The sequence below is a fragment of the Balaenoptera musculus genome, chromosome 5, assembly GCF_009873245.2.
Source record: "Balaenoptera musculus isolate JJ_BM4_2016_0621 chromosome 5, mBalMus1.pri.v3, whole genome shotgun sequence".
NCBI lineage: Eukaryota > Metazoa > Chordata > Mammalia > Artiodactyla > Balaenopteridae > Balaenoptera > Balaenoptera musculus.
The window spans coordinates 24,560,561-24,584,183 of record NC_045789.1 but is presented as its reverse complement, the minus strand read 5'-3'; the positions used below and the strand labels follow the sequence as shown (position 1 = coordinate 24,584,183).

Genomic DNA, 23,623 nt, shown 5'->3' with positions numbered 1-23,623 from the left:
AACAATTGGGGGAGGTGTAACCAACAATGACCTCCTGCTTCTTTGTCTGCACCTCTGGGATCAGAAGCAGCAATAAGTGATCAGATCCTCAATATTTGGAGAACAAGGTCCTTATAGCCCACCCTGGCACCTGCAAGCTGTGGCTGAGGTGTGGGGGATGGGTAGCTAAGAGTTGAAATTGTTGTAAGAGTTGAAATTGACTGAAATTAATCACAATTTACTGTCCAAGGTTTCCCCTGAAAGTTACAAACCTTCAATGGACTCCAGAGTTCCAAAAGATTTAGATCAGACAGATTCTGGCAGTGCAATTGTTATGTAGATGGGAGGACAGGTTTCTGGTGATTCCTACTCTGCCATCTTCCCAGAATCCTCCATAATGTATTTTTTATTTGCTTTTTACTGTCTTTTTAAGTAAATAAAAATTAAGTTTAAATAATTAGCCTCTTTATATTGTGCAATGCTAGTTTTAAACAGAAATATAAAAGTATATAACTAGTATGCAGCATCACTGAAATTACACAATTTGTATTTTGTAGATCATTATTGCATATGTACTTCATTATTAACATAATAATGGAAATGCTGCACAAAAGTAATTCAACTGTTTTTATTTTAATTCTCGACACACACCCATTCTATCAACACTGTCTACCTTCAGCTTACTGATGAGTAAGATAGAACTAAAGAGCAAAGAAATATGAATTGCCCTATCTTTCCTTTCCTTTCTATGTCATCATTTTCAGCATAAGTGGTTGGCTAATACAGGGAAGTAACATTAGTAAGAAAGGAAATGACAGGGTTTATTGGCTGTTTGTATATACTTCACAGAATGCTATTGCCTTCTTTCAAGCAAGTTTTGGCTCTAAGAGAAAGCATGGCTTCTTGAGGCTGTCAGAGCCCAACTTACCCAGACATAGATGGAATATGCTTACCTTGTACTCACTAAATCTCACTGAACTCCCAAGCATAGTGGTTCCAACAGAACTCTGTGCTCATTGTGCACCACAGACATTACTTGTGAACAGGGCATCAAGGAACAATGGGGGACACACACACACATTGCATGTGTCTCCTCTACTCACACAGCCTCCATTATCCCATTAGATTTTATTTTCTTCCCAACACCTTGTACCTCAGCAATCTCTTTCTTTTCTCCTCATTATAGACTGGTATAAAATTCCCAAGAATCTCAAAAGGAGAAGTCCTAGATTTAAATCTTCTTCCCAAATTTATGGTGGATTAGTATGGACCACAGTGACACTCACTGGGTTTGCCTCCAGATATCCTGAACGATTCACCAGGTCAGACACAGGAATAGTGGTGAGGAAAATCTCAGAAGAGAGATTATGTATTTACTGCTAATAAAGTTTGGTGGGGACTAAAACAATTAGTTGGAAAAATTAAAGAGGTCAGTTATATTGTTGGCATCAAATAATACTAGTTTTATAATCCAAAACCCACTCTGCTCAACCACCAGCAGGTGTCTTGGGTTTGAATTGATAATAAAATTCATGAGATACAATAGTTTTTCCATAGTACCAAGTTCACTTAGCTAGAAGAAAGGATATGGGATAGAAAACCTACAGCCTGACTGGCCATAGCATAGGGGAGGTCTCATTGCTCCAACTAGATATAGTTTCCAAATATCCCTCAAACTCTCCTCATTTGCAGGGGTGGGGCTGTGGTCAGAAGACAATAGACTGATTAGACATGGACCACTTCAGCCTGGAGAAGCCTTCAGTTCTGGGATGTCTTGAGCTTTTATATCTGGCTCCAGTGCAACTGATCCTGTTAGTAGCAGCTATAATTACTTGATACACAATCTCAGCATAACAACTTCAACCAATTCTGATTTTTCTTGGATATAGTGCAGGTAGTCTCAGTATAGTAAGGATAGAGTAAAAAACAACAACAACAACAACAAAATATATATATGATTAACCTTGCATTTTGTTCCCAGCTCCTAGGAGGTAAGCTCTAAGCCCTTGGAACCTTGGAATGTCCTGCCTGTTTAACTGGAGGTATTAGGCCACTGCTGGTGGTCTATGCCAATTTGATTTATGGTGGGGGCCTTGGGCCATGTGGTATCAGCTTGACCTATGAAGGGACTGGAGATTGAGGTCAGCCATGGGCAGAAAGTCTATGTGGTTAATCTCCTATAAAAATTTCTGAATCCCTTAGCAAATATCAATTATACAGTACAGCGTTATCAACTATAGTCACTATGTTATACATTAGATCCTCAGACCTTATTCATCTTATAGCTATAAGTTTGTGTCCTTTTACCAACCTTTCCCTCTAACACTCTATTGTGTAATTGAAATTTTCTAAGAAAGCAGAACTTAAGATGTTCTCACTAAAAAAAAAAAAAAAAAAAAACAAAAAACGAGATAAATATGTAACGTGTTGGATGTGTTAATTAACTAGATTTGAAAAATTCTTTTAATAATCACAATGTAGGCTTTAAATATCTTACAGTTTTATTTGTCAATTATATCTCAATGAAACTGAACACAAACAAACAAACCCAAGGCTAGGGGAACTTCCATGGCTGGCAGCACTCTGTATGTACTGTCACACATCATTGCTGGGAGAAGCAGGCACTGTCCACAGACCCCACTGGGGGAGGACACTTGGAAGTTCATGCTTGGAACAGTCAGTCCTGGGACCTGCCCTCTGTGCTCCTTCCCTTTGCTGATTTTGCTATAATAAACTGTAGCCTTGAGTATAACAGCCTTTCTGAGTTCTGTAAGTCCTTCTAACAAATCCTTGCATGTGAGCGTGGTCTTGCGGAACCTCCAGAATTTGCGATATCCTCTTGTGATTTCCTAAGTTAATGTTTCCAGGAATCCCAGAGGTTAGAGGGAAGATCACAGACCTGCTGTGAACCATTTCCTTCCTTGAATGTGTTAGAAACATGCATCAGAGGGGTGTAGCTCTGGGGCAGTGCACACTGAGTAACTATATCCAAGGCTGTGTTGGTCTATGATGGGTAAGACATAGTCTTGAACTGTAGGCATAATTAGTTTATTAAGAAGAAAAGACATGAAAAACTAATGTAAAGTGTCAAATGATAAGGACATTGGTATTCTTCAATTTCTCTTTAGCTTAGTTTTCCTATATGCAAAGTGAAGGGAAAAGTCATATTACATAGAGAATGAAGACAGGTTTACAGACTTAAAGAGAAGGTTTTGTCATATTCCAACACAGGTCCTTGCTTCTTAAAAATGTTTGCTATGCCATGAAGTTTGGCCACTTCATTCATGAGCACTTGCAACTAGGGCTAAAAGCCTAGAAGTTTTTATTATGCTCTCCTCTTAGGGGAATGCATTATACACTGATTAAAAATAAAATATGTAATTGATGTGTGCTCTATTTCCACATGCTTAGAATTGCCATATTCCAAGCTAGTCTCTTCTTATATGTTTGCTAATTTTCATGTTAATAACAAAACGTCTGTGGCATTTATTAGCCTGTAAATTAGAACTCGATTTAGAATTCCCTGCTTTCAATAAGCCTTAAAGACAATTAAAGACCAATCTTTCATTGCTTCCTTTTCTACACAACACTTTCCAATGTTAATTGTCTACACTTTTGTTCTAATCTAATTTAATAACAGCGAAAGTTTATCTGTGACTCTGGTCTCATTTGGTTTATCTTTATGCAGCTAAGAGGTAGTAAGTACAGTCAGGGTCTGAAAATTCACATGCTCTTATGGATGATGAGGAAGAAAATATGAAAGAAATCCTCTATTTATGGAACCCTAGGAAGTGGTAGGTAAAATTCATGTAAATTTAACACTTGGCAATAAAAGATATCTGTTTTTCCTTTTTCTTTAATGGCAGAGACTAGAGCACTCACAATTACCATTTACTTTTTATATTCAGTAACGGCTAAGGGTCAAAAATTAATATTAATGAAGCACTCCTATGACTTGTTAGCTCAGTTAGCTCAGCTGCTTCAATGTGCCACTGATGAGGGCAAGGTCATGGGAGTGAGAGTAGTAATTGGGTCTAGAGTGATAATGACTACGAAGGGCTTTGACAAGTGCTAACCCATTTGGTCCTCACAACACCCCTGCGGGTCCTTAGAACAAGCGTTATTTATATTGCTCCTTTATGAAAAAATAAACAGATTCAAGAAGGTTAAGTGACTTATTTAAGGTCACACAATTAATAAATGGGGGTAAAATCGTAACTGTAAATTTTCTGACACTGCTGTTCTTTCCATCCAGTAACACTGCTTCAACTTGGTTTTGTTAATTGTTTCCACGTAAGTAATAAAATGGCTGTGACATTCATTAGCCTGTTAATTACACCTGCATTTAGAAGACCCTGACTTCTGGGCTGAGATCGTGACAGGCCATCTCATCTCCTAACTAGCAAATAAATTATAGGCAGAATTATAAGGAAAGGCAAGCATTAACAATAGCTTTAAAAATAAGGTGAGGAATCAAATGCATATGACAGACGGTGAAGGATATTTCCATCAACTTTAAAATCTTGGAGCAATTGGATGAAGAAGCTTTATAAGTGGCCTGAATGTAATCTATTCTCTGAATTAGAATGACACAGCTGGAAATGAAAAGGGGAGAAAGAAGTTTTGACTCATTTTTACTACTTGTTTTTAAAGTAACAGATATTGCATTAATCAGAAAACTGAGCAACTTTCCTCTACTGACTGTCTGTTGAGACAGCTGAGATTGCTCTCATCCAATGCAGTGCCTCTTGTAACAAGGCCGGGGGAGGGACAAATGGAGAGTGACATGTATCCTAGGGAGATGACCTTCCAGGTAAAGCTGTATAAATTGAAGGAGGGAGGGCCCTGGAAGTGGTGCTTGCTGGCAAAATACAATTTTTCACAGACTCACCTGATTAAACCATGGAGGGCTGCCTTAGGGTATATGTTATCCCCCTTAGAGTAAAGACACTGAAAAGTAAGAGCCGAATGTTCCATTTCAGAGCCAGATGAATGTTTCTGAGTTATCAGAAATTGAGCCAGGGTTGCACACAGTTGAGAGGATGGTTTTGACCAATACACAAGTGACAGCAAGGATGGCGGTGGGCCATCTATACCAGCAATGTGTCTGTAAACCTTGGGCCTAAATAGAGCTCATTTCATATTAGAATGAAAATATTGCAAAGAGTAAGATAAGAACAGGATGAGGTAAAAACAAACATACAAACAAAACAACACTTTGAAGAAATTTAAAAATGGAATAACAGGGTTAAAATTCTCACTGAAGTCATTGGAACAGGATTGATGCCAAACAAATCAAATCAGTGATGTAAGCAAAAAACTTCAAAATTTCTCCCAGAGAAGGGGGAGAAATAATAAAAATGATAAGTGTGATATATACGAAGAAGAGAGAGAAGAGATTTACTATGTTGATAAAAAGATATTCTATAACAGGAAACAAAGCAAGTAAATGAGACACTATAATCAAAGATATAATAGAAGAATACTTTTCTATGCAGGAAAGACCAGCATCTCTTATGTTCCAGGAAGAATTAATAAAATATTTTAAATTACAAGTATAAAGAGTAGGAAGCTCTTTTGAGTATTAAATTCCAGTAGAGAATAGAATGATGTCTATAGAGATCTGAGATTAAAAGATTGGGAATCCAAAAGCACACCATGATGTCATTCATGAGTCATAGTAACAGAAAACATTTTTATATGTGTAAAAGCTCCAAAAAATATAACACTCATGCCCCTCTCATGAATGAAAGAAACAAAACCAAACCTCAGGGATGTACTCCACTCAATTAGGAGTTTAATCATGATCAAGGTCTCTAAAATGGGGAAGGACTTGCAAATTGGTTAGTATTGAGCAATGAAACTAGTTACAAATATGCAAAGAACTTTTTAAAGTGTCTTCAGAAAATTCTCAAATTTCAAGTGAAAACTCAAAAATATTCCTGTATTTAAAATTTGAAGTTGTTGAAAATTCATAATCAGGGTCTATAATCTCAGATAAAAGTAACAAAAGAATAGAAAACAGAAATAGGAGATGGGTGTGTAATAAGGGAAATGAATACAGGTTAGATTCCTGATTTTAAAACAATGACCCAAAATTGATTGTTTTACTCAACTCTGGTAGTTAAATATAGGGCCAAATGGATTATTTTCTTTTTGAAATATTTAAAATAATTATTTATCTTATAAATACAGGCTGCCTGCCTTTTGAATCTTTATAGAAAATGAAAGCAAATTAAACTTGAAATGCCAAAGTTTTCCTAGACTGTTGAATATGAATAAACCTTTTTTTTACTTAAATTTTCAAACTGTGTTTCACAGAGTAGTTGGTGCTCCCAGGGCCATAGGTAGTGTTGGGAAAGCAGGAGAGGATGATGTGGGAGGATGAGGAGAGGATGATGTGATTTACCTATGGTCTGAGTTAGATATCCATTGTTCTGTTGGTGAAAATGCTTGAGAAACGTGCTCGACATTACAGTGATGCTGAGCTCCCACTGGCCAGATTAACAGAAAACACATTTGTTCACAGACAAGGTGGGCTTCATGCAGGTTGGACCAGTGTGGTCACACAGGGCCCCAAGCTCAGAAGGGCCCTGTGTTTGGGTTTTAATGCTCTCTGCATGTATTGGAGGCTTGGAGCCTCAGCTCACAGGCGGTCCCGCTCATAGGCAGCCCGGATTCCCACTGCCTCCCACCCTCCCTGGATATGTTCTCCACAGCCCGTCCCTGCCACCATGGCACCCATCTCCCCATTTCTCTTGTTCCTTTTCTCTACCCAGCAACCGCGGTTGTACCCTGCCTCTTCTGGGGGCCTGAATGTGGATGTGGGTAGGGTCCAGGTGATGCAGGCACCCTGCAGCATCTCAGGGCAGACTTGGCAGTGGCTGTCCCTTCCATGGGCAGGCAGTGCCTCTATATGTTTGTTCAGCGGGTCACTAGGCAAAGGTGAGCGTCTTGCCCTCTCCATCCTGATAATGGACTTATCCAGGTAGGCTGTTATCTTTGGCCATCTCCAGTCCATCCTGAGTTGGGGTGGCAGGTCATGGGAAGGGAAGATTTATCTCCCTGCCTGCAGTTGGGACGTGGTGTTGTGCAGTGGTGGATTTTGTGCACCCACCAAATCACGGGGCACCTGTGAGCATCTGTACCCAATGAGTATTCCCATGCCAAGAGTTCAACATTAAATAGCAACTAAAACGCCATGACAGGTTGAGAGAGACTTAGAAAGAAAGGAAAAACTCTATATTTAGTACCTTTGAGGTCACTTTTTTTCCTCGTCTTTTGAACAAGGACCACATGTTTTCCTTTCACACTGGACCCTTGCAAATCATGTAGCTGGCTCTGTGTAGAGATTTTCTTTTCAGGCTTACTGTGTTGATCATTTCACAATGTATACAAATGTGAAATCATTATGTTGTACACCTGAAACTAATATGATGTTGTAAGTCAATTATACTTCAATTAAAAAAAAAGTAATAACTCATTGCAAGGTGAAGATTTAAAAAGTGGCGAGAAAAAATGACCCATCTCTACTGTTGACTGCTGCCAAGAATTCTATTGTGCTAATAAGCATCACTATCAGTTATATATTCTCAGACTTGAATCGTGGTTCAAACCATAAAAGAGTACAGTGGGGGAAAAAAAGTTAAATCATTAACTTAAAAGATCATACACTATGTAAATGGAAGTTTCAGTATTTGAATTTTGGTCTAACTGACGGCAAAGTTCATGCTTTTCCAACAGTCTTCCATAAGTAGGAGGAAAGATGAGTGAATGATGTCACAAAAGGCAAGGTAAAAAAATTACTGAAATTAGAAATTGTCGAGAGCCGCCGCTGGGGAGGAGCCGCCGCTGCTGCCCAGGACTGGGTCCTTAGGGGGGAGGAGGCGAGAAGATGACGGACGCCCCCATTGCTGCCGACAGGAACGTGGAGCTCTGGAATATCAAAACGCTCATTAAAACTTGGAGGCGGCCCTCGGCAATGGCACAAGCATGATATCATTGATCATTCCTCCCAAAGACCAGATTTCACGAGTGGCAAAAATGTTAGCAGATGAGTTTGAACTGCATCTAACATTAAGTCACGAGTAAACTACCTTTCAGTCCTGGGAACCATGACATTTGTACAACGAAGACTCAAACTTTATAACAAAGTACCGCCAAATGGCCTGGTTGTTTACTGTGGTACAATTGTAACAGAAGAAGGAAAGGAAAAGAAAGTCAACATTGACTTTTAATCTTTCAAACCAATTAATACGTCATTGTATTTGTGTGACAAATTCCATACAGAGGCTCTTATAGCACTACTTTCAGATGATAAGTTTGGCTTCATTGTAATAGATGGTAGTGGTGCACTTCTTGGCACACTCCAAGGAAATACAAGAGAAGTCCTGCACAAACTCACTGTGGATCTCCCAAAGAAACATGGTAGAGGAGGTCAGTCAGCCTTGCGTTTTGCCCGTTTAAGAATGGAAAAGCGACATAACTATGTTGGGAAAGTAGCTGAGATTACTGTGCAGCTGTTTATTTCTGGGGACAAAGTGAGTGCGGCTGGTCTCGTTTTAGCTGGATCAGCTGACTTTAAAAATGAACTAAGTCAATCTGACATGTTTGATCAGAGGTTGCAATCAAAAGTTTTAAAATTAGCTGATATATCTTATGGTGGTGAAAATGGATTCAACCAAGATATCGAGTTATCTACCGAAGTCCTCTCCAACATGAAGTTCATTCAAGAGAAGAAGTTAATAGGGCAATACTTTGATGAAATCAGTCAGGACACGGGCAAGTACTGTTTTGTAGTTGAAGATACACTAAAGGCTTTAGAAATGGGAGCTGTAGAGATTCTAATAGTCTATGGAAATCTGGATATAATGAGATATATTCTTCATTGCCAAGGCACAGAAGACGAGAAAATTCTCTAACTCCAGAACAAGAGAAGGATAAATCTCATTTTACAGACAAAGAGACAGGACAAGAACATGAACTGATTGAGAGCATGCCCCTGCTGGAATGGTTTGCTAACAACTATAAAAAATTTGGAGCTACATTGGAAATTGTCACAGATAAATCACAAGGATTCCAGTTTGTGAAAGGATTTGGTGGAATTGATCTGATTAACAAAAGAGAAAGAATTATTGAAGAAATGTTGATTGTCCAGCTGAGAATGGAAACCACATGGTTACTACCATGAATCCATAACAAATTATTTGGGCAAAAATATATTGTTCCTTTAGTTCAATGGAGAGTGAAATTTTAGAGAGATGTTAATAGGTGTTTGGGGATAGTATTTTTTAACTCCAGGTTTTAAGAGATCGTTCAAAATGATTATCTATCATGGCAAGCAAGATTTTCAACAGGTATACGTGTCAGAATGAAGGAGGTAAGGAAAAGGGCAAAAGGGAGTTGCCAGAAATATTCATTTTCTTGCCATTCCATAAGGGGTGTTTCTTTTCAAAACACTTGAGTATCTTCTGGGTAGGAGAATTTTAAAGAAATATCTCTAATAGATATGTGAGCTCCTACTATGTAAGAGGAGACTATTTTAGAGACAGCGGTGAGCACAAATTTAAAAACAAAATGTTTACTATCTAACATGAAAAGGTATGTCCCAGGATTTTACTATAACAATGCTGAATGTGCATTTTTTCAAAGTCTTCAACATTTGAGCCCTCCTCTATCTCTGGGCAGGACCATATATGTACTTTTTCTTATGGCAACTGATATTTCTTGACATCAAGATATCCAAACCAGTTAAAGAGTCTCACCAGCTTCCATGGTCCTCACTCTGAACCCCAATCCTCTTCCTAAGATGGGAACATTTGGGCGTCTGACTCTTGCAGGGCCCCTGAGCTGACTTTGCTCCCTTAGTGAGAAAGGGGTTGCTCTCACCTTCTAGTTCAGATTCTGCAGGATGAGCTGGTTTCAGCAAATGTAAGAACGTGCTCTTCTGCTTTTTGAGACTCTCTCTCAAGCAAAGATTGTGGGTCCACAGTGAAATCCAATTGTCATTTCATTTTGTTTTATTTGGTGTACAAAAGTGAAAATTTCCCGTTTGTTTCTTTTTAGAGCAAGCATGTGGGTTTCCTAAACAAGAGGGCCATCAGCTAAGGAATTAGTAGATCTGCTCATTTTACCTCAATGCAAACAATCTATCTTTTAGAAAATATTCAGTGGGTTTAGTCCGTCTTATTTAAGGATACTAACTGTAGAGCACAGGGAACTCTACTCAATATTCTGTAATGACCTACATGGGAAAATAATCTAAAAAAGAGTGGATATATGTATATGTATAACTGATTCACTTTGCCATACAGCAGAAAGCAACACAACATTGTAAATCAACTATATTCCAATTAAAAAAAAAAAAACTAATCATAATGTATTACTCTTCTGTGATCGCATAAGAAGGAAAAGCTTCATAAACATGAGCAATGTCCCATTCTAGGGCTATTTCCCTGCAGCTCCCCACAAAGGGCAAAAGGAAACAGCACAGAGGAATGAGGAAGCAGCTAAGATGAACCTTTAGTGACTTATGAAAGTGATCAGGTATTTGCTCATCTGAGCGATAGATAAAATATTAAGAGGTGTGATTTCTTTTCAAAAGTTTGGAGAGGGAGGTGGTTGCAATATTAAGACTTATACTAGGCAAACAACCTGGTTAGATTTAAGAAGCAATTGATCTGAACACTTGGATTTTATTAGTTAAGAAAGAAATCATTGATTTTATACTACTCATGTTTTATTTGGAAAATCTGTCATTCATTTGAAGGCTTATTCTGCTTTGCCCAGCCATATTGTGTGTATGGTTACACACATAGGTGCTGAGAAATAAGAAATGGAACTGGGTACAGAGCTATAGTCAAAGAATAGGGACATCATTTAGGTACAAGGCAGGGATATCTATTCCACAAACAAAATCCAGAAGCATGCAACCTGGTATAAAAGCTAGTAAAAACTCAGCTTGGAATGTAAATCCCAGCAAAGACTAAGCCAAAAATGTAAGTCAGAACAATGTAACAGTTGTTATTTATTAAGCTCATTTTGAAGGTGGAGAAACAGACTTGGACAAGTTAAGTGAGTCGCTCAAGTAGCCAGAGTCAGAATTCAAAATCTCAAGTCTACCCGACACCAAATGGGCTTTCTGGTCTCCCTCCCTGCCTCCATGTGCTGGACATCGCAGAGCCAGACACAGGTGGAGATACCCAGTTAATGGTCTGGGTAGGGAGGGGCCCCTGGGAGCCAGGTGTTTGAAGGGAGCTCATTCTAATCTTTTCCAGACAGTGTCAGGCTGTCTCAGACATTCTGGGAGAGAAAACCACAATAATACATTTACACCTCCATGCCAATGTAAATTTATCTTCTTTAATCAACTCAGCAACTACACGGTTGGAACACAGCTCCTCATTCTCACAGAAAGTCAAATATTGCCACTCAGAATCATCCATAAGTGTTCTCTGCATTCATCACTGGACCTCTCTTTTATTACTCATAGTGTTCAATTAAATTCTGTTGAGCTGTTAATAGGTTTTATTCTTGTGTCTCTGAATGTACTAAGTCAATTTTGATTTAATAGTTGTTTTCATTTTACAGCTACTGTAAATTTCCAGCAAGTACATTTTATTGTCAGAGAAGGCCCTTTGCCACTAATTTAAGGCTTTCTGCTCTTTTGCTTCGATTTTTAGTAACTTTAATTCAAAAAACGTATTAGACAATCTATTTTCACAGAAAATGCCATACTACTCCACAAACATTTGTTCTCTTTATGATTAAAATAGCTGAGATTTGTCTGTATCTTAGAATTAGAAAAGAATTTAGAAATCATCCATCTCTGTCTGCACTTCATATGAAAAGAAATGGAGTATGAAGGCAGTTAAAAAATGTAGCCAAAGTCACACTACAGTAGCCAAAACAAACACCCAGGACTTGTGTCTACAGTCCATTGCTCCAACCTGCCATGCCCCTTATGCTGCCAAAGATCAAGCTGATTACATCAGAGAAGCTGACAAAACCCTGTTAATGTACTTACATATTTCAGCCATACTCAGACTACACTCAAAAACATTTTTTTTTAATTAGGCAAAATACATGAAAAATATGACAATTCATTACCATGTAATGCAAAATAAACTCGATTCTATTCTGATCCATCAGATTCATTAGCAAAAAATTGTTCATAACTTGAAAATGTGAGAATTTCTGAAAGGCCTACTCTGGTACAGGCTCTCTGCTTCGGCTGCAGTGAACATGGTTGGTCCCTTTTGCAGGACGAGACATGAATGTATGGAATACTTGAGGTAGTATACTACTCAGTGGACATTCAAAACTATTTTCTATTTACGACAGTGCTGCAAAATACCTGTCATTTCTATTTCACAGGTGGGGAAGCTGAGTCTTTGATTCTGTGACAGGTGGAGTCACCAAGAAGTTGAGGGAAGAGAAGCTGCCTAGTAGGGTGAGGAGCACTGGAGAGAGGCTAGGAGAGTTTCCTCTGAGTTTACCCAGTTGGCTGCCCTTGGGTAAGTCGCTCTCCTCTCATGTCTTCCTTTCATCTGCTGTAAAATGAGGGTGTTGGCCTAAATGAATTTTATGTCTCATTCCAAGAATGAAACACCAGAATCCAAGTCTCTTGAGGCCTAATTTCTGTGACTACACAGCATTGAATATAGTCAATATAAAATGAGAAGTGCTATATTTAAAATAGATAACCAACAAGGACCTACTGTAAAAAAAATTTTTTTTAATTAAAAAAAAAGTATGAGAAGCCTCTTGAACAAGTCTAAAGGCTCTGAATGTGGGCCAAACAGTGAAGAAAAGAAGGAAACTGATGCTTTGCTAAATTTGAGGACTCTGCCGGAGACCCATTCATGCTCTGGAGATTTAAGACAATGCAATCTGGATTTACCTGTTTATAGATATTATTAGCAGTCACAACTAGGATGACAGCAGTGATAGGCACAATATAACCTGATATATGTTAGAGCATTACTGTGCTACTCTTGAAACTTTTTCCCCAATCCTTGCTAAAAGTACTATCTTCCTTAAATCAGCTATGCTATTCATGTGTCTTAAAATGGAATCTCTGCAAGTCTATCTTAATTGCCAAATCAGTAGTGAACATTAGCTGTGTTCACTGTTGATTTGGTAAGTAGGTGCAACTGCATCTGGATATAGTTCTCAAAGCTTTTACTTGTGGTCAAATGGGGTAAGAAGGCAATCAGCCATGTAATGTGAAGTGGTACATATCTCCTATCACTTTTAATTGGATCAATTCCTAACATTTCCACTTTCCTACTCCCTCTCACTGCTGTGCTCCTGTCAAGGGGTATTGGCTGGATTTGATATGGGAAATAAAGGGAGAAGGTCCAAGCCAAAAACAATTCATTTTTTTTCATTTTTTTCCACTTTTAGTATCAACAGGCCATGAAGAGGCACAGATTTTTATTTATGTCCCTTTAGGGTCAACATGTTTTCATTTATTTACGTTTTATTTAAAGAAAACAGGGATATTGGTTCAAGATGGCAGAGTAGAAGGACGTGTGCTCTCTCCCTCTTGTGAGAGCACCGGAATCACAGCTAACTGCTGAACAGTCATCGACAAGAAGACACTGGAACTCACCAAAAAAGACACCTCACATCCAAAGACAAAGGAGAAGCCATAATGAGACAGTAGGAGGGGCACAATCACAGTAAAATCAAATCCTATAATGGCTGGGTGGGTGACTCACAAACTGGAGAACACTTATACCACAGAAGTCGACCCAGTGGAGTGAAGGTTCTGAGCCCCACATCAGGCTTCCCAACCTGGGGGTCTGGTAATGGGAGGAGGAATTCCTAGAGAATCAGACTTTGAAGGCTAGTGGTATTTGATTGTAGGGCTTCGACAGGACTGTGGGAAACAGAGACTCAACTCTTGGAGGACACACATAAAGTAGTGTGCACATCAGGACCCAGGGGGAAGGAGCAGTGACCCCATAGGAGACTGAACCAGACCTACCTGCTAGTGTTAGAGGGTCTGCTGCTGAGGTGGGGGGGGGGTGGCTGTGGCTCACCACGGGGACAAGGACACTAGCAGCAGAAGTTCTGGGAAGTACTCCTTGGCATGAGCCCTTCCAGAATTAGCCCCACCAAACAGACTGTAGCCTCCAGTGCTGGGTTGCCTCAGGCCAAACAACCAACAGAGATGGAACTCAGCCCCACCCATCAGAAGACAAGTGGATTAAAGTTTTACTGAGCTCTGCCCACTACAGCAACACCCAGCTCTACTCACCACCAGTCTCTCTCATCAGGAACCTTGCATAAGCCTCTTAGATAGCCTCATCCACAAGAAGGCAGACAGCAGAAGCAAGAAGAAGAATTACAATCCTTGCAGCCTGTGGAACGAAAACCACATTCACAGAAAGACAGACAAAATGAAAAGGCAGAGAACTATGTATCACATGAAGGAACATGATAAAACCCCAGAAAAACAATGAAATGAAGTAGACAAAGGCAGTCTTCCAGAAAAAGAATTCAGAATAATGGTAGTGACCATGATCCAGGACCTCGGAAAAAGAATGCAGGCAAATATCGAGAAGATGCAAGAAATGTTTAACAAAGACCTAAAAGAATTAAAGAACAAACACCTAGAAGAATTAAAGAACAAACAAACAAAGATGAACAATACAATAACTGAAATGAAAAAGACACTAGAAGGAATCAATAGGAGAATAACTGAGGCAGAAGAATGGTTAAGTGCCCTGGAAGACAGAATGGTGGAATTCACTGACACAGAACAGAATAAAGAAAAAATAATGAAAAGAAATGAAGACAGCCTAAGAGACCTCTGGGGCAATATTAAGTGCACCAACATTCACATTATAGGGGTCCCAGAAGGAGAAGAGAGAGAGAAAGGACCTGAGAAAATATTTGAAGAGATTATAGTTGAAAACTTCCCTAACATGAAAAAGGAAATAGCCACCCAAGTCCAGGAAGCACAGAGAGATCCAGGCAGGATAAACCCGAGGAGAAACATGCTGAGACACATAGTAATCAAATAGGCAAAAATTAAAGACAAAGAAAAATTATTAAAAGCAACAAGGGAAAAATGACAAATAACATAGAAGGGAACTCCCATAAGGTTAACAGCTGATTTCTCAGCAGAAACTCTACAAGCCAGAACAGATTGGTGCAATATGTTTAAAGTGATGAAAGGGAAGAACCTACAACCAAGATTACTCTACCTGGCAAGGATTTCATTCAGATTCAACAGAGAAATCAAAAGCTTTACAGACAAGCAAAAGCTAAGAGAATTCAGCACCACCAAACCAGCTCTACAACAAATGCTACAGGAACTTTTCTAAGTGGGAAATACAACAGAACAAAAGGACCTACAAAAACAAACCCAAAACAATTAAGAAAATGGTCATAGGAACATACATATCAATAATTACCTTAAACGTGAATGGATTAAATGCTCCAACCAAAAGACACAGGCTCACAGAATGGATACAAAAACAAGACCCATATATATGCTGTCTACAAGAGACCCACTTTAGACCTAGGGACACATACAGCTTGAAAGTTAGGGGATAGAAAAAGATGTTCCATGCAAATGGATAGCAAAAGAAAGCTGGAGTAGCAACACTCGTATCAGATAAAATAGACTTTAAAATAAAGAATGTTACAAGAGACAAGGAAGGACACTACATAATGATCAAGGGATCAATCCAAGAAGAAGATATAACAATTATAAATATATATTCACCCAACATAGGAGCACCTCGATACATAAGGCAAATGTTAACAGCTATAAAAGAGGAAATTGACAGTAACACAATAATAGTGGGTGACTTTAACACCTCACTTACACCACTGGACACATCATCCAGACAGAAAATTAATAAGGAAACACAAGCTTTAAATGACACAATAGACCAGATAGATTTAATTGATATTTATAGGACATTCCATCTGAAAATAGCAGATTACACTTTCTTCTCAAGTGCACACAGAACATTCTCCAGGATAGATTATATCTTGGGTCACAAATCAAGCCTCAGTAAATTTAAGAAAATTGAAATCATATCAAGCATCTTTTCTGACCACAACGCTATGAGATTAGACATTAATTACAGGGGAAAAAAGCTTAAAAACACAAACACATGGAGGCTAAACCATACATTACTAAGTAACCAAGAGATCACTGAAGAAAGCAAAGAGGAAATCAAGAAATACCTAGAGACAAATGACAATGAAAACATTATGCTCCAAAACCTATGGGATGCAGCAGAAGCAGTTCTAAGAGGGAAGTTTATAGCCATACAATCCTACCTCAAGAAACAAGAAAAATCTCAAATAAACAATCTAACTTTACACTTAAAGGAACTAGAGAAAGAAGAAAAAAAAAACCCCCAATGTTAGGAAAAGGAAAGAAATCATCAAGATCAGAGCAGAAATAAAAGAAATAGAAACAAAGAAAACAATAGCATAGATCAATAAAACTAAAAGCTGGTTCTTTGAGAAGATAAACAAAATTGATAAACCTTTAACCAGACTCATCAAGAAAAGGAGGGAGAGGACTCAAATCAACAGAATTAGAAATGAAAAAGAAGTTACAATGGACACTGCAGAAATACAAAGCATCATAAGACACTACTACAAGCAACTCTATGCCAATAAAATGGACAACCTGGAAGAAATGGACAAATTCTTAGAAAGGTATAACCTTCCAAGACTGAACCAGGAAGAAATAGATAATAGGAACAGACCAATCACAAGTAATGAAATTGAAACTGTGATTAAAAATCTTCCAGCAAACAAAAGTCCAGGACCAGATGGCTTCACAGGTGAATTCTATCAAACATTTAGAGAAGAGCTAACACCCATCCTTCTCAAACTCTTGCAAAAAATTGTAGTGGAAGGAACACTCCCAAACTCATTCTACGAGGCCACCATCACCCTGATACCAAAACCAGACAAAGATACTACAAAAAAAGAAACTTACAGACCAATATCACTGATGAATATAGATGCAAATATCCTCAACAAAATACTAGCAAACAGAATCCAACAACAGTATAAAAGGATCATACACCATGATCAAGTGGGGTTTATCCCAGGGATGCAAGGATTCTTCAATATACGCAAATCAATCAATGTGATACACCATATTAACAAATTGAAAAATAAAAACCATAGGATAATCTCAACAGATGCAGAAAAAGCTTTTGACAAAATTCAACACTCACTTATGATAAAAACTCTCCATTAAGTGGGCATAGAGGGAAACTACCTCAACATAATAAAGGCCATATATGACAAACCCACAGCAAACATCGTCCTCAATGGTGAAAAACTGAATGCATTTCCTATAAGATCAGTAACAAGACAAGGATATCCACACCCGCCACTATTATTCAACACAGTTTTGGAAGTCCTAGCCACAGCAATCAGAGAAGAAAAAGAAATAAAAGGAATACAAATTGCAAAAGAAGAAGTAAATCTGTTAGCAGATGACATGATACTATACATAGATAATCCTAAAGATGCCACTAGAAAGCTACTAGAGCTAATCAGTGAATCTGGTCAAGTTGCAGGATACAAAATTAATGCACAGAAATCTCGTGCATTCCTATACACTAACAATGCAAAATCTCAAAGAGAAATTAAGGAAACACTCCCATTTACCAATGCAACAAAAAGAATAAAATACCTAGGAATAAACTTACCTAAGGAGGTAAAAAACCTGTACTCAAAAAACTATAAGACACTGATGAAAGAAATCAAAGATGACACAAACAGATGGAGATATATACCATGTTCTTGGATTGGAAGAATCAACATTGTGAAAATGACTGTACTACCCAAAGCAATCTACAGATTCAGTGCAATCCCTATCAAATTACCAATGGCATTTTGTACAGAACTAGAACAAAAAATCTTAAAATATGTATGGAGACACAAAAGACCCCAAATAGCCAAAGCAATCTTGAGGGAAAAAAACGAAGGTGGAGGAATCAGACTCCCTGACTTCAGACTATACTACAAAGCTACAGTAATTAAGACAATATGGTACTGGCACAAAAACAGAAATATAGATCAATGGAACAGGATAGAAAGCCCAGAGATAAACCCAGGCACCTATGGTCAACTAACCTATGACAAAGGAGGCAAGGATATACAATGGAGAAAAGACAGTCTCTTCAATAAGTGGTGCTGGGAAAACTGGACAACTACATGTAAAAGAATGAAATTAGAACACTCCCTAACACCATCCACAAAAATAAACTCAAAATGGATTAAAGACCTAAATGTAAGAATGAACACTGTAAAACTCTTAGAGGAAAACATAGGAAGAACACTCTTTGTCATAAATCACATCAAGATCATTTTTGACCGCCCTTCTAGAGTAATGGAAATAAAAACAAAAATAAACAAATGGGACCTAATGAAACAAAAGCTTTTGCACAGCAAAGGAAACTATAAACAAGACGAATAGATAACCCTCAGAAATGGGAGAAAATATTGCAAATGAATCAATGGAGAAAGGATTAATCTCCAAAACATATAAGTGACACATGCAGCTCAATATTAAAGAAACAAACAACCCAATCAAAAAAATGGGCAGTAGACCTAAGTAGACATTTCTCCAAAGAAGACATACAGATGGCCAAATAGCACATGAAAAGATGCTCAACATCACTAATTATTAGAGAAATGTAAATCAAAACTACAATGAGGAATCACATCACACTGGTCAGAATGGCCATCATCAAAAAATCTACAAACAATTAATGCTGGAGAGGGTGTGGAGAAAATGGAACACTTTTGCACTGTTGGTGGGAATGTAAATTGATACAGCCACTATGGAGAACAGTATGGAGGTTCCTTAAAATACTAAAAATAGAATTACCGTATGACGCAGCAATCCCACTACTGGGCACATACCCAGAGAAAACCATAATTCAAAAAGACGTATGCACTCCAATGTTCATTGCAGCACTATTTACAATAGCCAGGTCATGGAAGCAACCTAAATGCCCATCGACAGATGAAAGGATAAAGAAGATGTGGTACATATATACAATGGAATATTACTCAGCCGTAAAAAAGGAATGATACTGGGTCATTTGTAGAGACGTGGATGAACCTAGAGACTGTAATGCACAGTGAAGTAAGTCAGAAAGAGAAAAATAAATGTCGTATATTAACACATATATAAGGAATCTAGAAAAATGGTACAGATGAACCAGTTTGCAAGGCAGAAGTGGAGACACAGATGTAGAGAACAAACATATGGACACCAAGGGGGAAAGCAGGGTTGGATGGGGTGGTGGGATGAATTGGGAGATTGGGATTGACATATATACACTAATATGTATAAAATAGATAGCTAGTAAGAATCTGCTGTGTTAAAAAAATAAAGTTAAATTAAAAAAAAAAGAAAGAAAACAGAACACGGAGAGACTGTGAGTGTGCCTGTGTGTGTTCTGCATTTCTCACTAAAATCCTAATTCCTAACGGAAGGATGTTAAAATCCAAATAAGAAAATTCCTGGAGTTTAAATTCAGCATGTACTATAACATCTTATTCAAAGATTTCCGATAAATACTTACTGACTGATTGAGTAAACATATAATCATAGTGTACAATATTATGCCCTGAAAAGTTTATCCCATTATGTTTCAAGGCAGTTGATAAAATGGGAGAAAAAAATGGACATATTTTCATTTAAAAAAACAGCGATATCCTTTGTTTCTTTTTGTCCTAGTCTGATTTATTTTTACAAACAGAAAAAGAATAACTGAGTAAGGCTTCAGGAGGTCAAGTGTGAAGAATAGGAAGGAAACAGAAGTTATCTTGTCCAAGTAGGGAGTCAGGATGACAGTTCATGAAGCAAGAACACTCACAAGACATTGGCCTCGGGGAGCGCAGAGCAATAAAGCGCGTTGCCAGTGAGTCTGGGCAGCCAGCGGGGGCACAGCTGTCAGACTATCTAAACTTGGGCTCAACAACATTTGTGTAATTCCATGTTAGCAAATATGGTCAGTTATTTGTTTCTCATTTTTAAGCATTTTTCTACAGAATATATTAGGGAAACTTGGTCCAAATATAATTTCATTCAGTTGACATGTCAGTCTTCCCTCCTTTATTATTATTATCTTTTTTTTTTTTTTTTTACAATTTCCATTCCAGTAAACTGAATTCAGCAAAATTTGTTACTGATGTAAACAGTCTTTGAAAAAATTAATTTCTAACCTCGATGAGTGACATAAGCAGCTTTTTTTTTTGGCTTTCCATCCATGAAACTTTTTTTATACAATTTTTAAAGGTTATGGTCCATTTACAGTTATTCCAAAACATTGGCTCTATTCCCCCATTGTACAATGCATCCTTGTGGCCTATCTTACACCCAATAGTTTGTACCTCTTAATCTCTTACCCTCATTTTTCCCCTCCCCCTTCTCCCTACCAGTAACCACTAGTTTGTTCTCTATATCTGTGAGTCTGCTGCTTTTTTGTTATACTCTCTAGCTTGTTATATTTTTTTAGGGTCCACATATAAGTGATATCATACAGGATTTGTCTTTCTGTGTCTGACTTATTTCAGTTAGCATAATGCCTTCCAAGTCCATCCAAGTTGCTGCAAATGGCAAATTTTCATTCCTTTTTATGGCTGAATAGTATTCCATTATATATATATAATACATCGTCTCCATCCATTCATCTGTTGATGGACACTTAGGTTGGTTCCATGACTTGGCAATTATAAATAGTACTGCTATAACATAAGCAGCTTTAAAACAGATTTTCAAAGAGGAAATATGACTTCCTAATGCAGACCATCTCTATTATCCTGAGCAACTCAGATCTAATCTCTGCAGTGTAAAACATGGGCTTAAAAGTGTTCAGGCTGAGGATTAATAGCTCTAGCACAGATTTTACGTGCAAGTTTAAATGTCCAACTATGTGATAGATTTCCACACGTGTAAGTGGTTTACATTTGGGTTTGCAGTGATTGCATCTACTGAAGATCTCTATAGATACCTGTTGCCTTTCTGTAACAGATTTGTATTCTCAAATTCCATTCAGTTATACGTATGTTGCTCACATCTCAAGGGGCAACACAGATGTTGCAGCCCTTTTCTGCTTTCAGTTTTTATTCTATTCTAAGACCATCCTTTTTAAGGAGGATTCTCTACATTTTAATGAGGTAGACAAACTGTTCCTAAATTAATTATTCTATTCCACATTTATGTGCTAAGGCTTTGGGGATGTACAGTTCACACAAATGGTTTTTATTTCTTTTTATCAGTAACACTCTCTTTCCTTTGAAATGAAAGGAAATTGAGGAATGCAGTGATTCATTACACCCCGAGGTTAACATAATGTGGATGGCTTCCAATGTGACTCAGCCAGTTTGATTGCTCAGTGTCGCAGGACAGAGCATAGACTTTCGAGTTTGTTGTCGTTGTTTGTTTGTTTTAGGGATGGGGTAACTTTACTTTGTTTTTAAGCTCTATTTGAAGTACAGAAGGTAGCAAAACTTACAACCATTGTTACAAACTATTAATAAAAATTCCTACTGATTTTAACTCCAATCTAATGCTACTCATTCCTTTGAGACAATACACAATGTTAATAATAATACTCATAACCAGGAACTCTGGTAATCACTTACATTTTTTTCTTATGTCATCTGTACAAATAACTTGATAAGGCAGATGTGTCATCCCATTTGACACACTTTGGTTCACTGCTGTGTCCCCAAGTACCTTGTGCAGTACCTGCCTGGTATTGTTTCACGATTGAATGAATGATGAAACTAAGGCATGGAGAGTTTAGTTTTCCCAAGGGTTGCACACGTAGTAAGTCTAGGAGTAGGAATTCAAGTTCATCTCTGTCTGAGTTTAGAGTCTGAGGCAGAGCTGCCTCCAGTTAATGTGATCAAGTAATAAGATACTACAGTATGCCTCTGTTAGCCATTCCAGAGTCTCCAGAATACTCTAAGGAAGTATTTTCTTTTTTATTCCAATCAAAATTTCTCTTGCTGCAGTTGAGACACTATGTCTTTTGTTCTGTTCATAGTGGAAATGTAGAAATCCCATCTTCCAGTATTCTCTTCTTCATGGTAGATCTGAGTATCAGAACAGTTGTACTTAAGTTTTACAACTTGAGTCATTGCACTATAGGAATTTGCTTCCTAAAGTAATTTTATAGTGAATAATTCCCTGCACCTTAGAATCATATGGAGAGCTTTTTCATAATTTTGATGCCCAAGTCATATCCTACACCAGTTACACCAGAAGCTTTGGGGACGGGACCAAACCATCGATATATTTTTTAAGTTTCCCTGGTGATTACGATATGGGGCCAAGTTGAAGAACTACTGCATTAGAAGAAGAACATTCATCTGTCTCTTCTCAGATGAATGTTTCCTTCCCCTCACTCACCTCTTCCTCCAAATAACCCCTAGTTTCTTTAACATTTTCACCTGAGTTGTAATGTTTTACTTCAATTATTATACTAGCTTTTTTTGTAGCTCTTTGCCAAATTCTTCACTAAGTACAAATTAATTAAGAGCAAAACTATGAGAGTCAGACGTGTTCCACAAGTTACCAAAAGCAGCTTCTTTCTGATAGTTATAAGCAGTAGTACTATACATATATTTCATATATATATGTATATATATACATAAATATACATAAATGAAATTATTATTTTTCAAATTAAATTATCTAACTCACAGAAAAAGGACTGAATGATACAGATTTCCATGCAGCAGTCATTTAATGTGGACTCTTTTTCTACTCTGAGGTCATGGAACACACACTTCCATTAGAGTGGCAGAGCTCACTAACCACTTGGGTTTCAAACCTATAGATTCAGAGCTCCCTGGTGGCCTAGTGGTTAGGATTCTGGACTTTCACTGACAGGGCCCGGGTTCCTGGGTTCAATCCCTAATCAGAGAACTGAGATCCCACAAGATGCACAGTGTAGCCAAAAACAAAACAAACAAACAAAAAGCAGTTATTCAAACCTATATATTCAGTGTTAGACAAAGGGGACAGTGGCTTCTGGTTCTAAAGAGCTATTTACACTCTTATTTATGAATCCCATGCCATACTAGAATATTTTAAAAATGGTTGATCTTATTTTACTTCTAGCCTTATCTTGGATTTTTCGGACTCTCTTCCTTTTCACTATGGTTATAGTTAAAAATGTCCCCCAAAAAAAGTCACTTTAAGGGAACATAGCCAGAAGTGCATCACCAGTTTATAATACAGGATGACAGCTTAGGAGCATGTGATTGTCAGCCCTCATTGTTGCATGAAGAGTTTCATCTTTTCCTAAACCTAATTTAACATGCTTAAAAGAAGACTTTAGATTTCCATTGTTTAGTCATGGCAGTCTAAACTATTTGCACACACACACACACACACACACACACACACATCCCTCATGCTAAAAACAAGGAAAAACACTGAGTAAAATAGTTTATTAATATTGAAGAGCTTACAATATAGTAAAGAATTATCAGCTCAAAACATATGAGCCAACAAGAACCCACAGAACCCGTTAAGTAGGGCGCTCAAAGCCTATTTTGTCCCAGAAGCCCTTTATCCATCCAGGATAAAATAAACTATACAACTGAGCTATGATTTGAT

At 37.8% G+C, this 23,623-nt stretch overlaps 1 pseudogene; it reads left to right on the top strand.

Annotated features, from left to right (window-relative positions):
* Window positions 1–7,873: 7,873 nt before the first annotated feature.
* On the top strand, window positions 7,874–9,169 carry LOC118895909 (annotated as a pseudogene).
* Window positions 9,170–23,623: the final 14,454 nt, after the last annotated feature.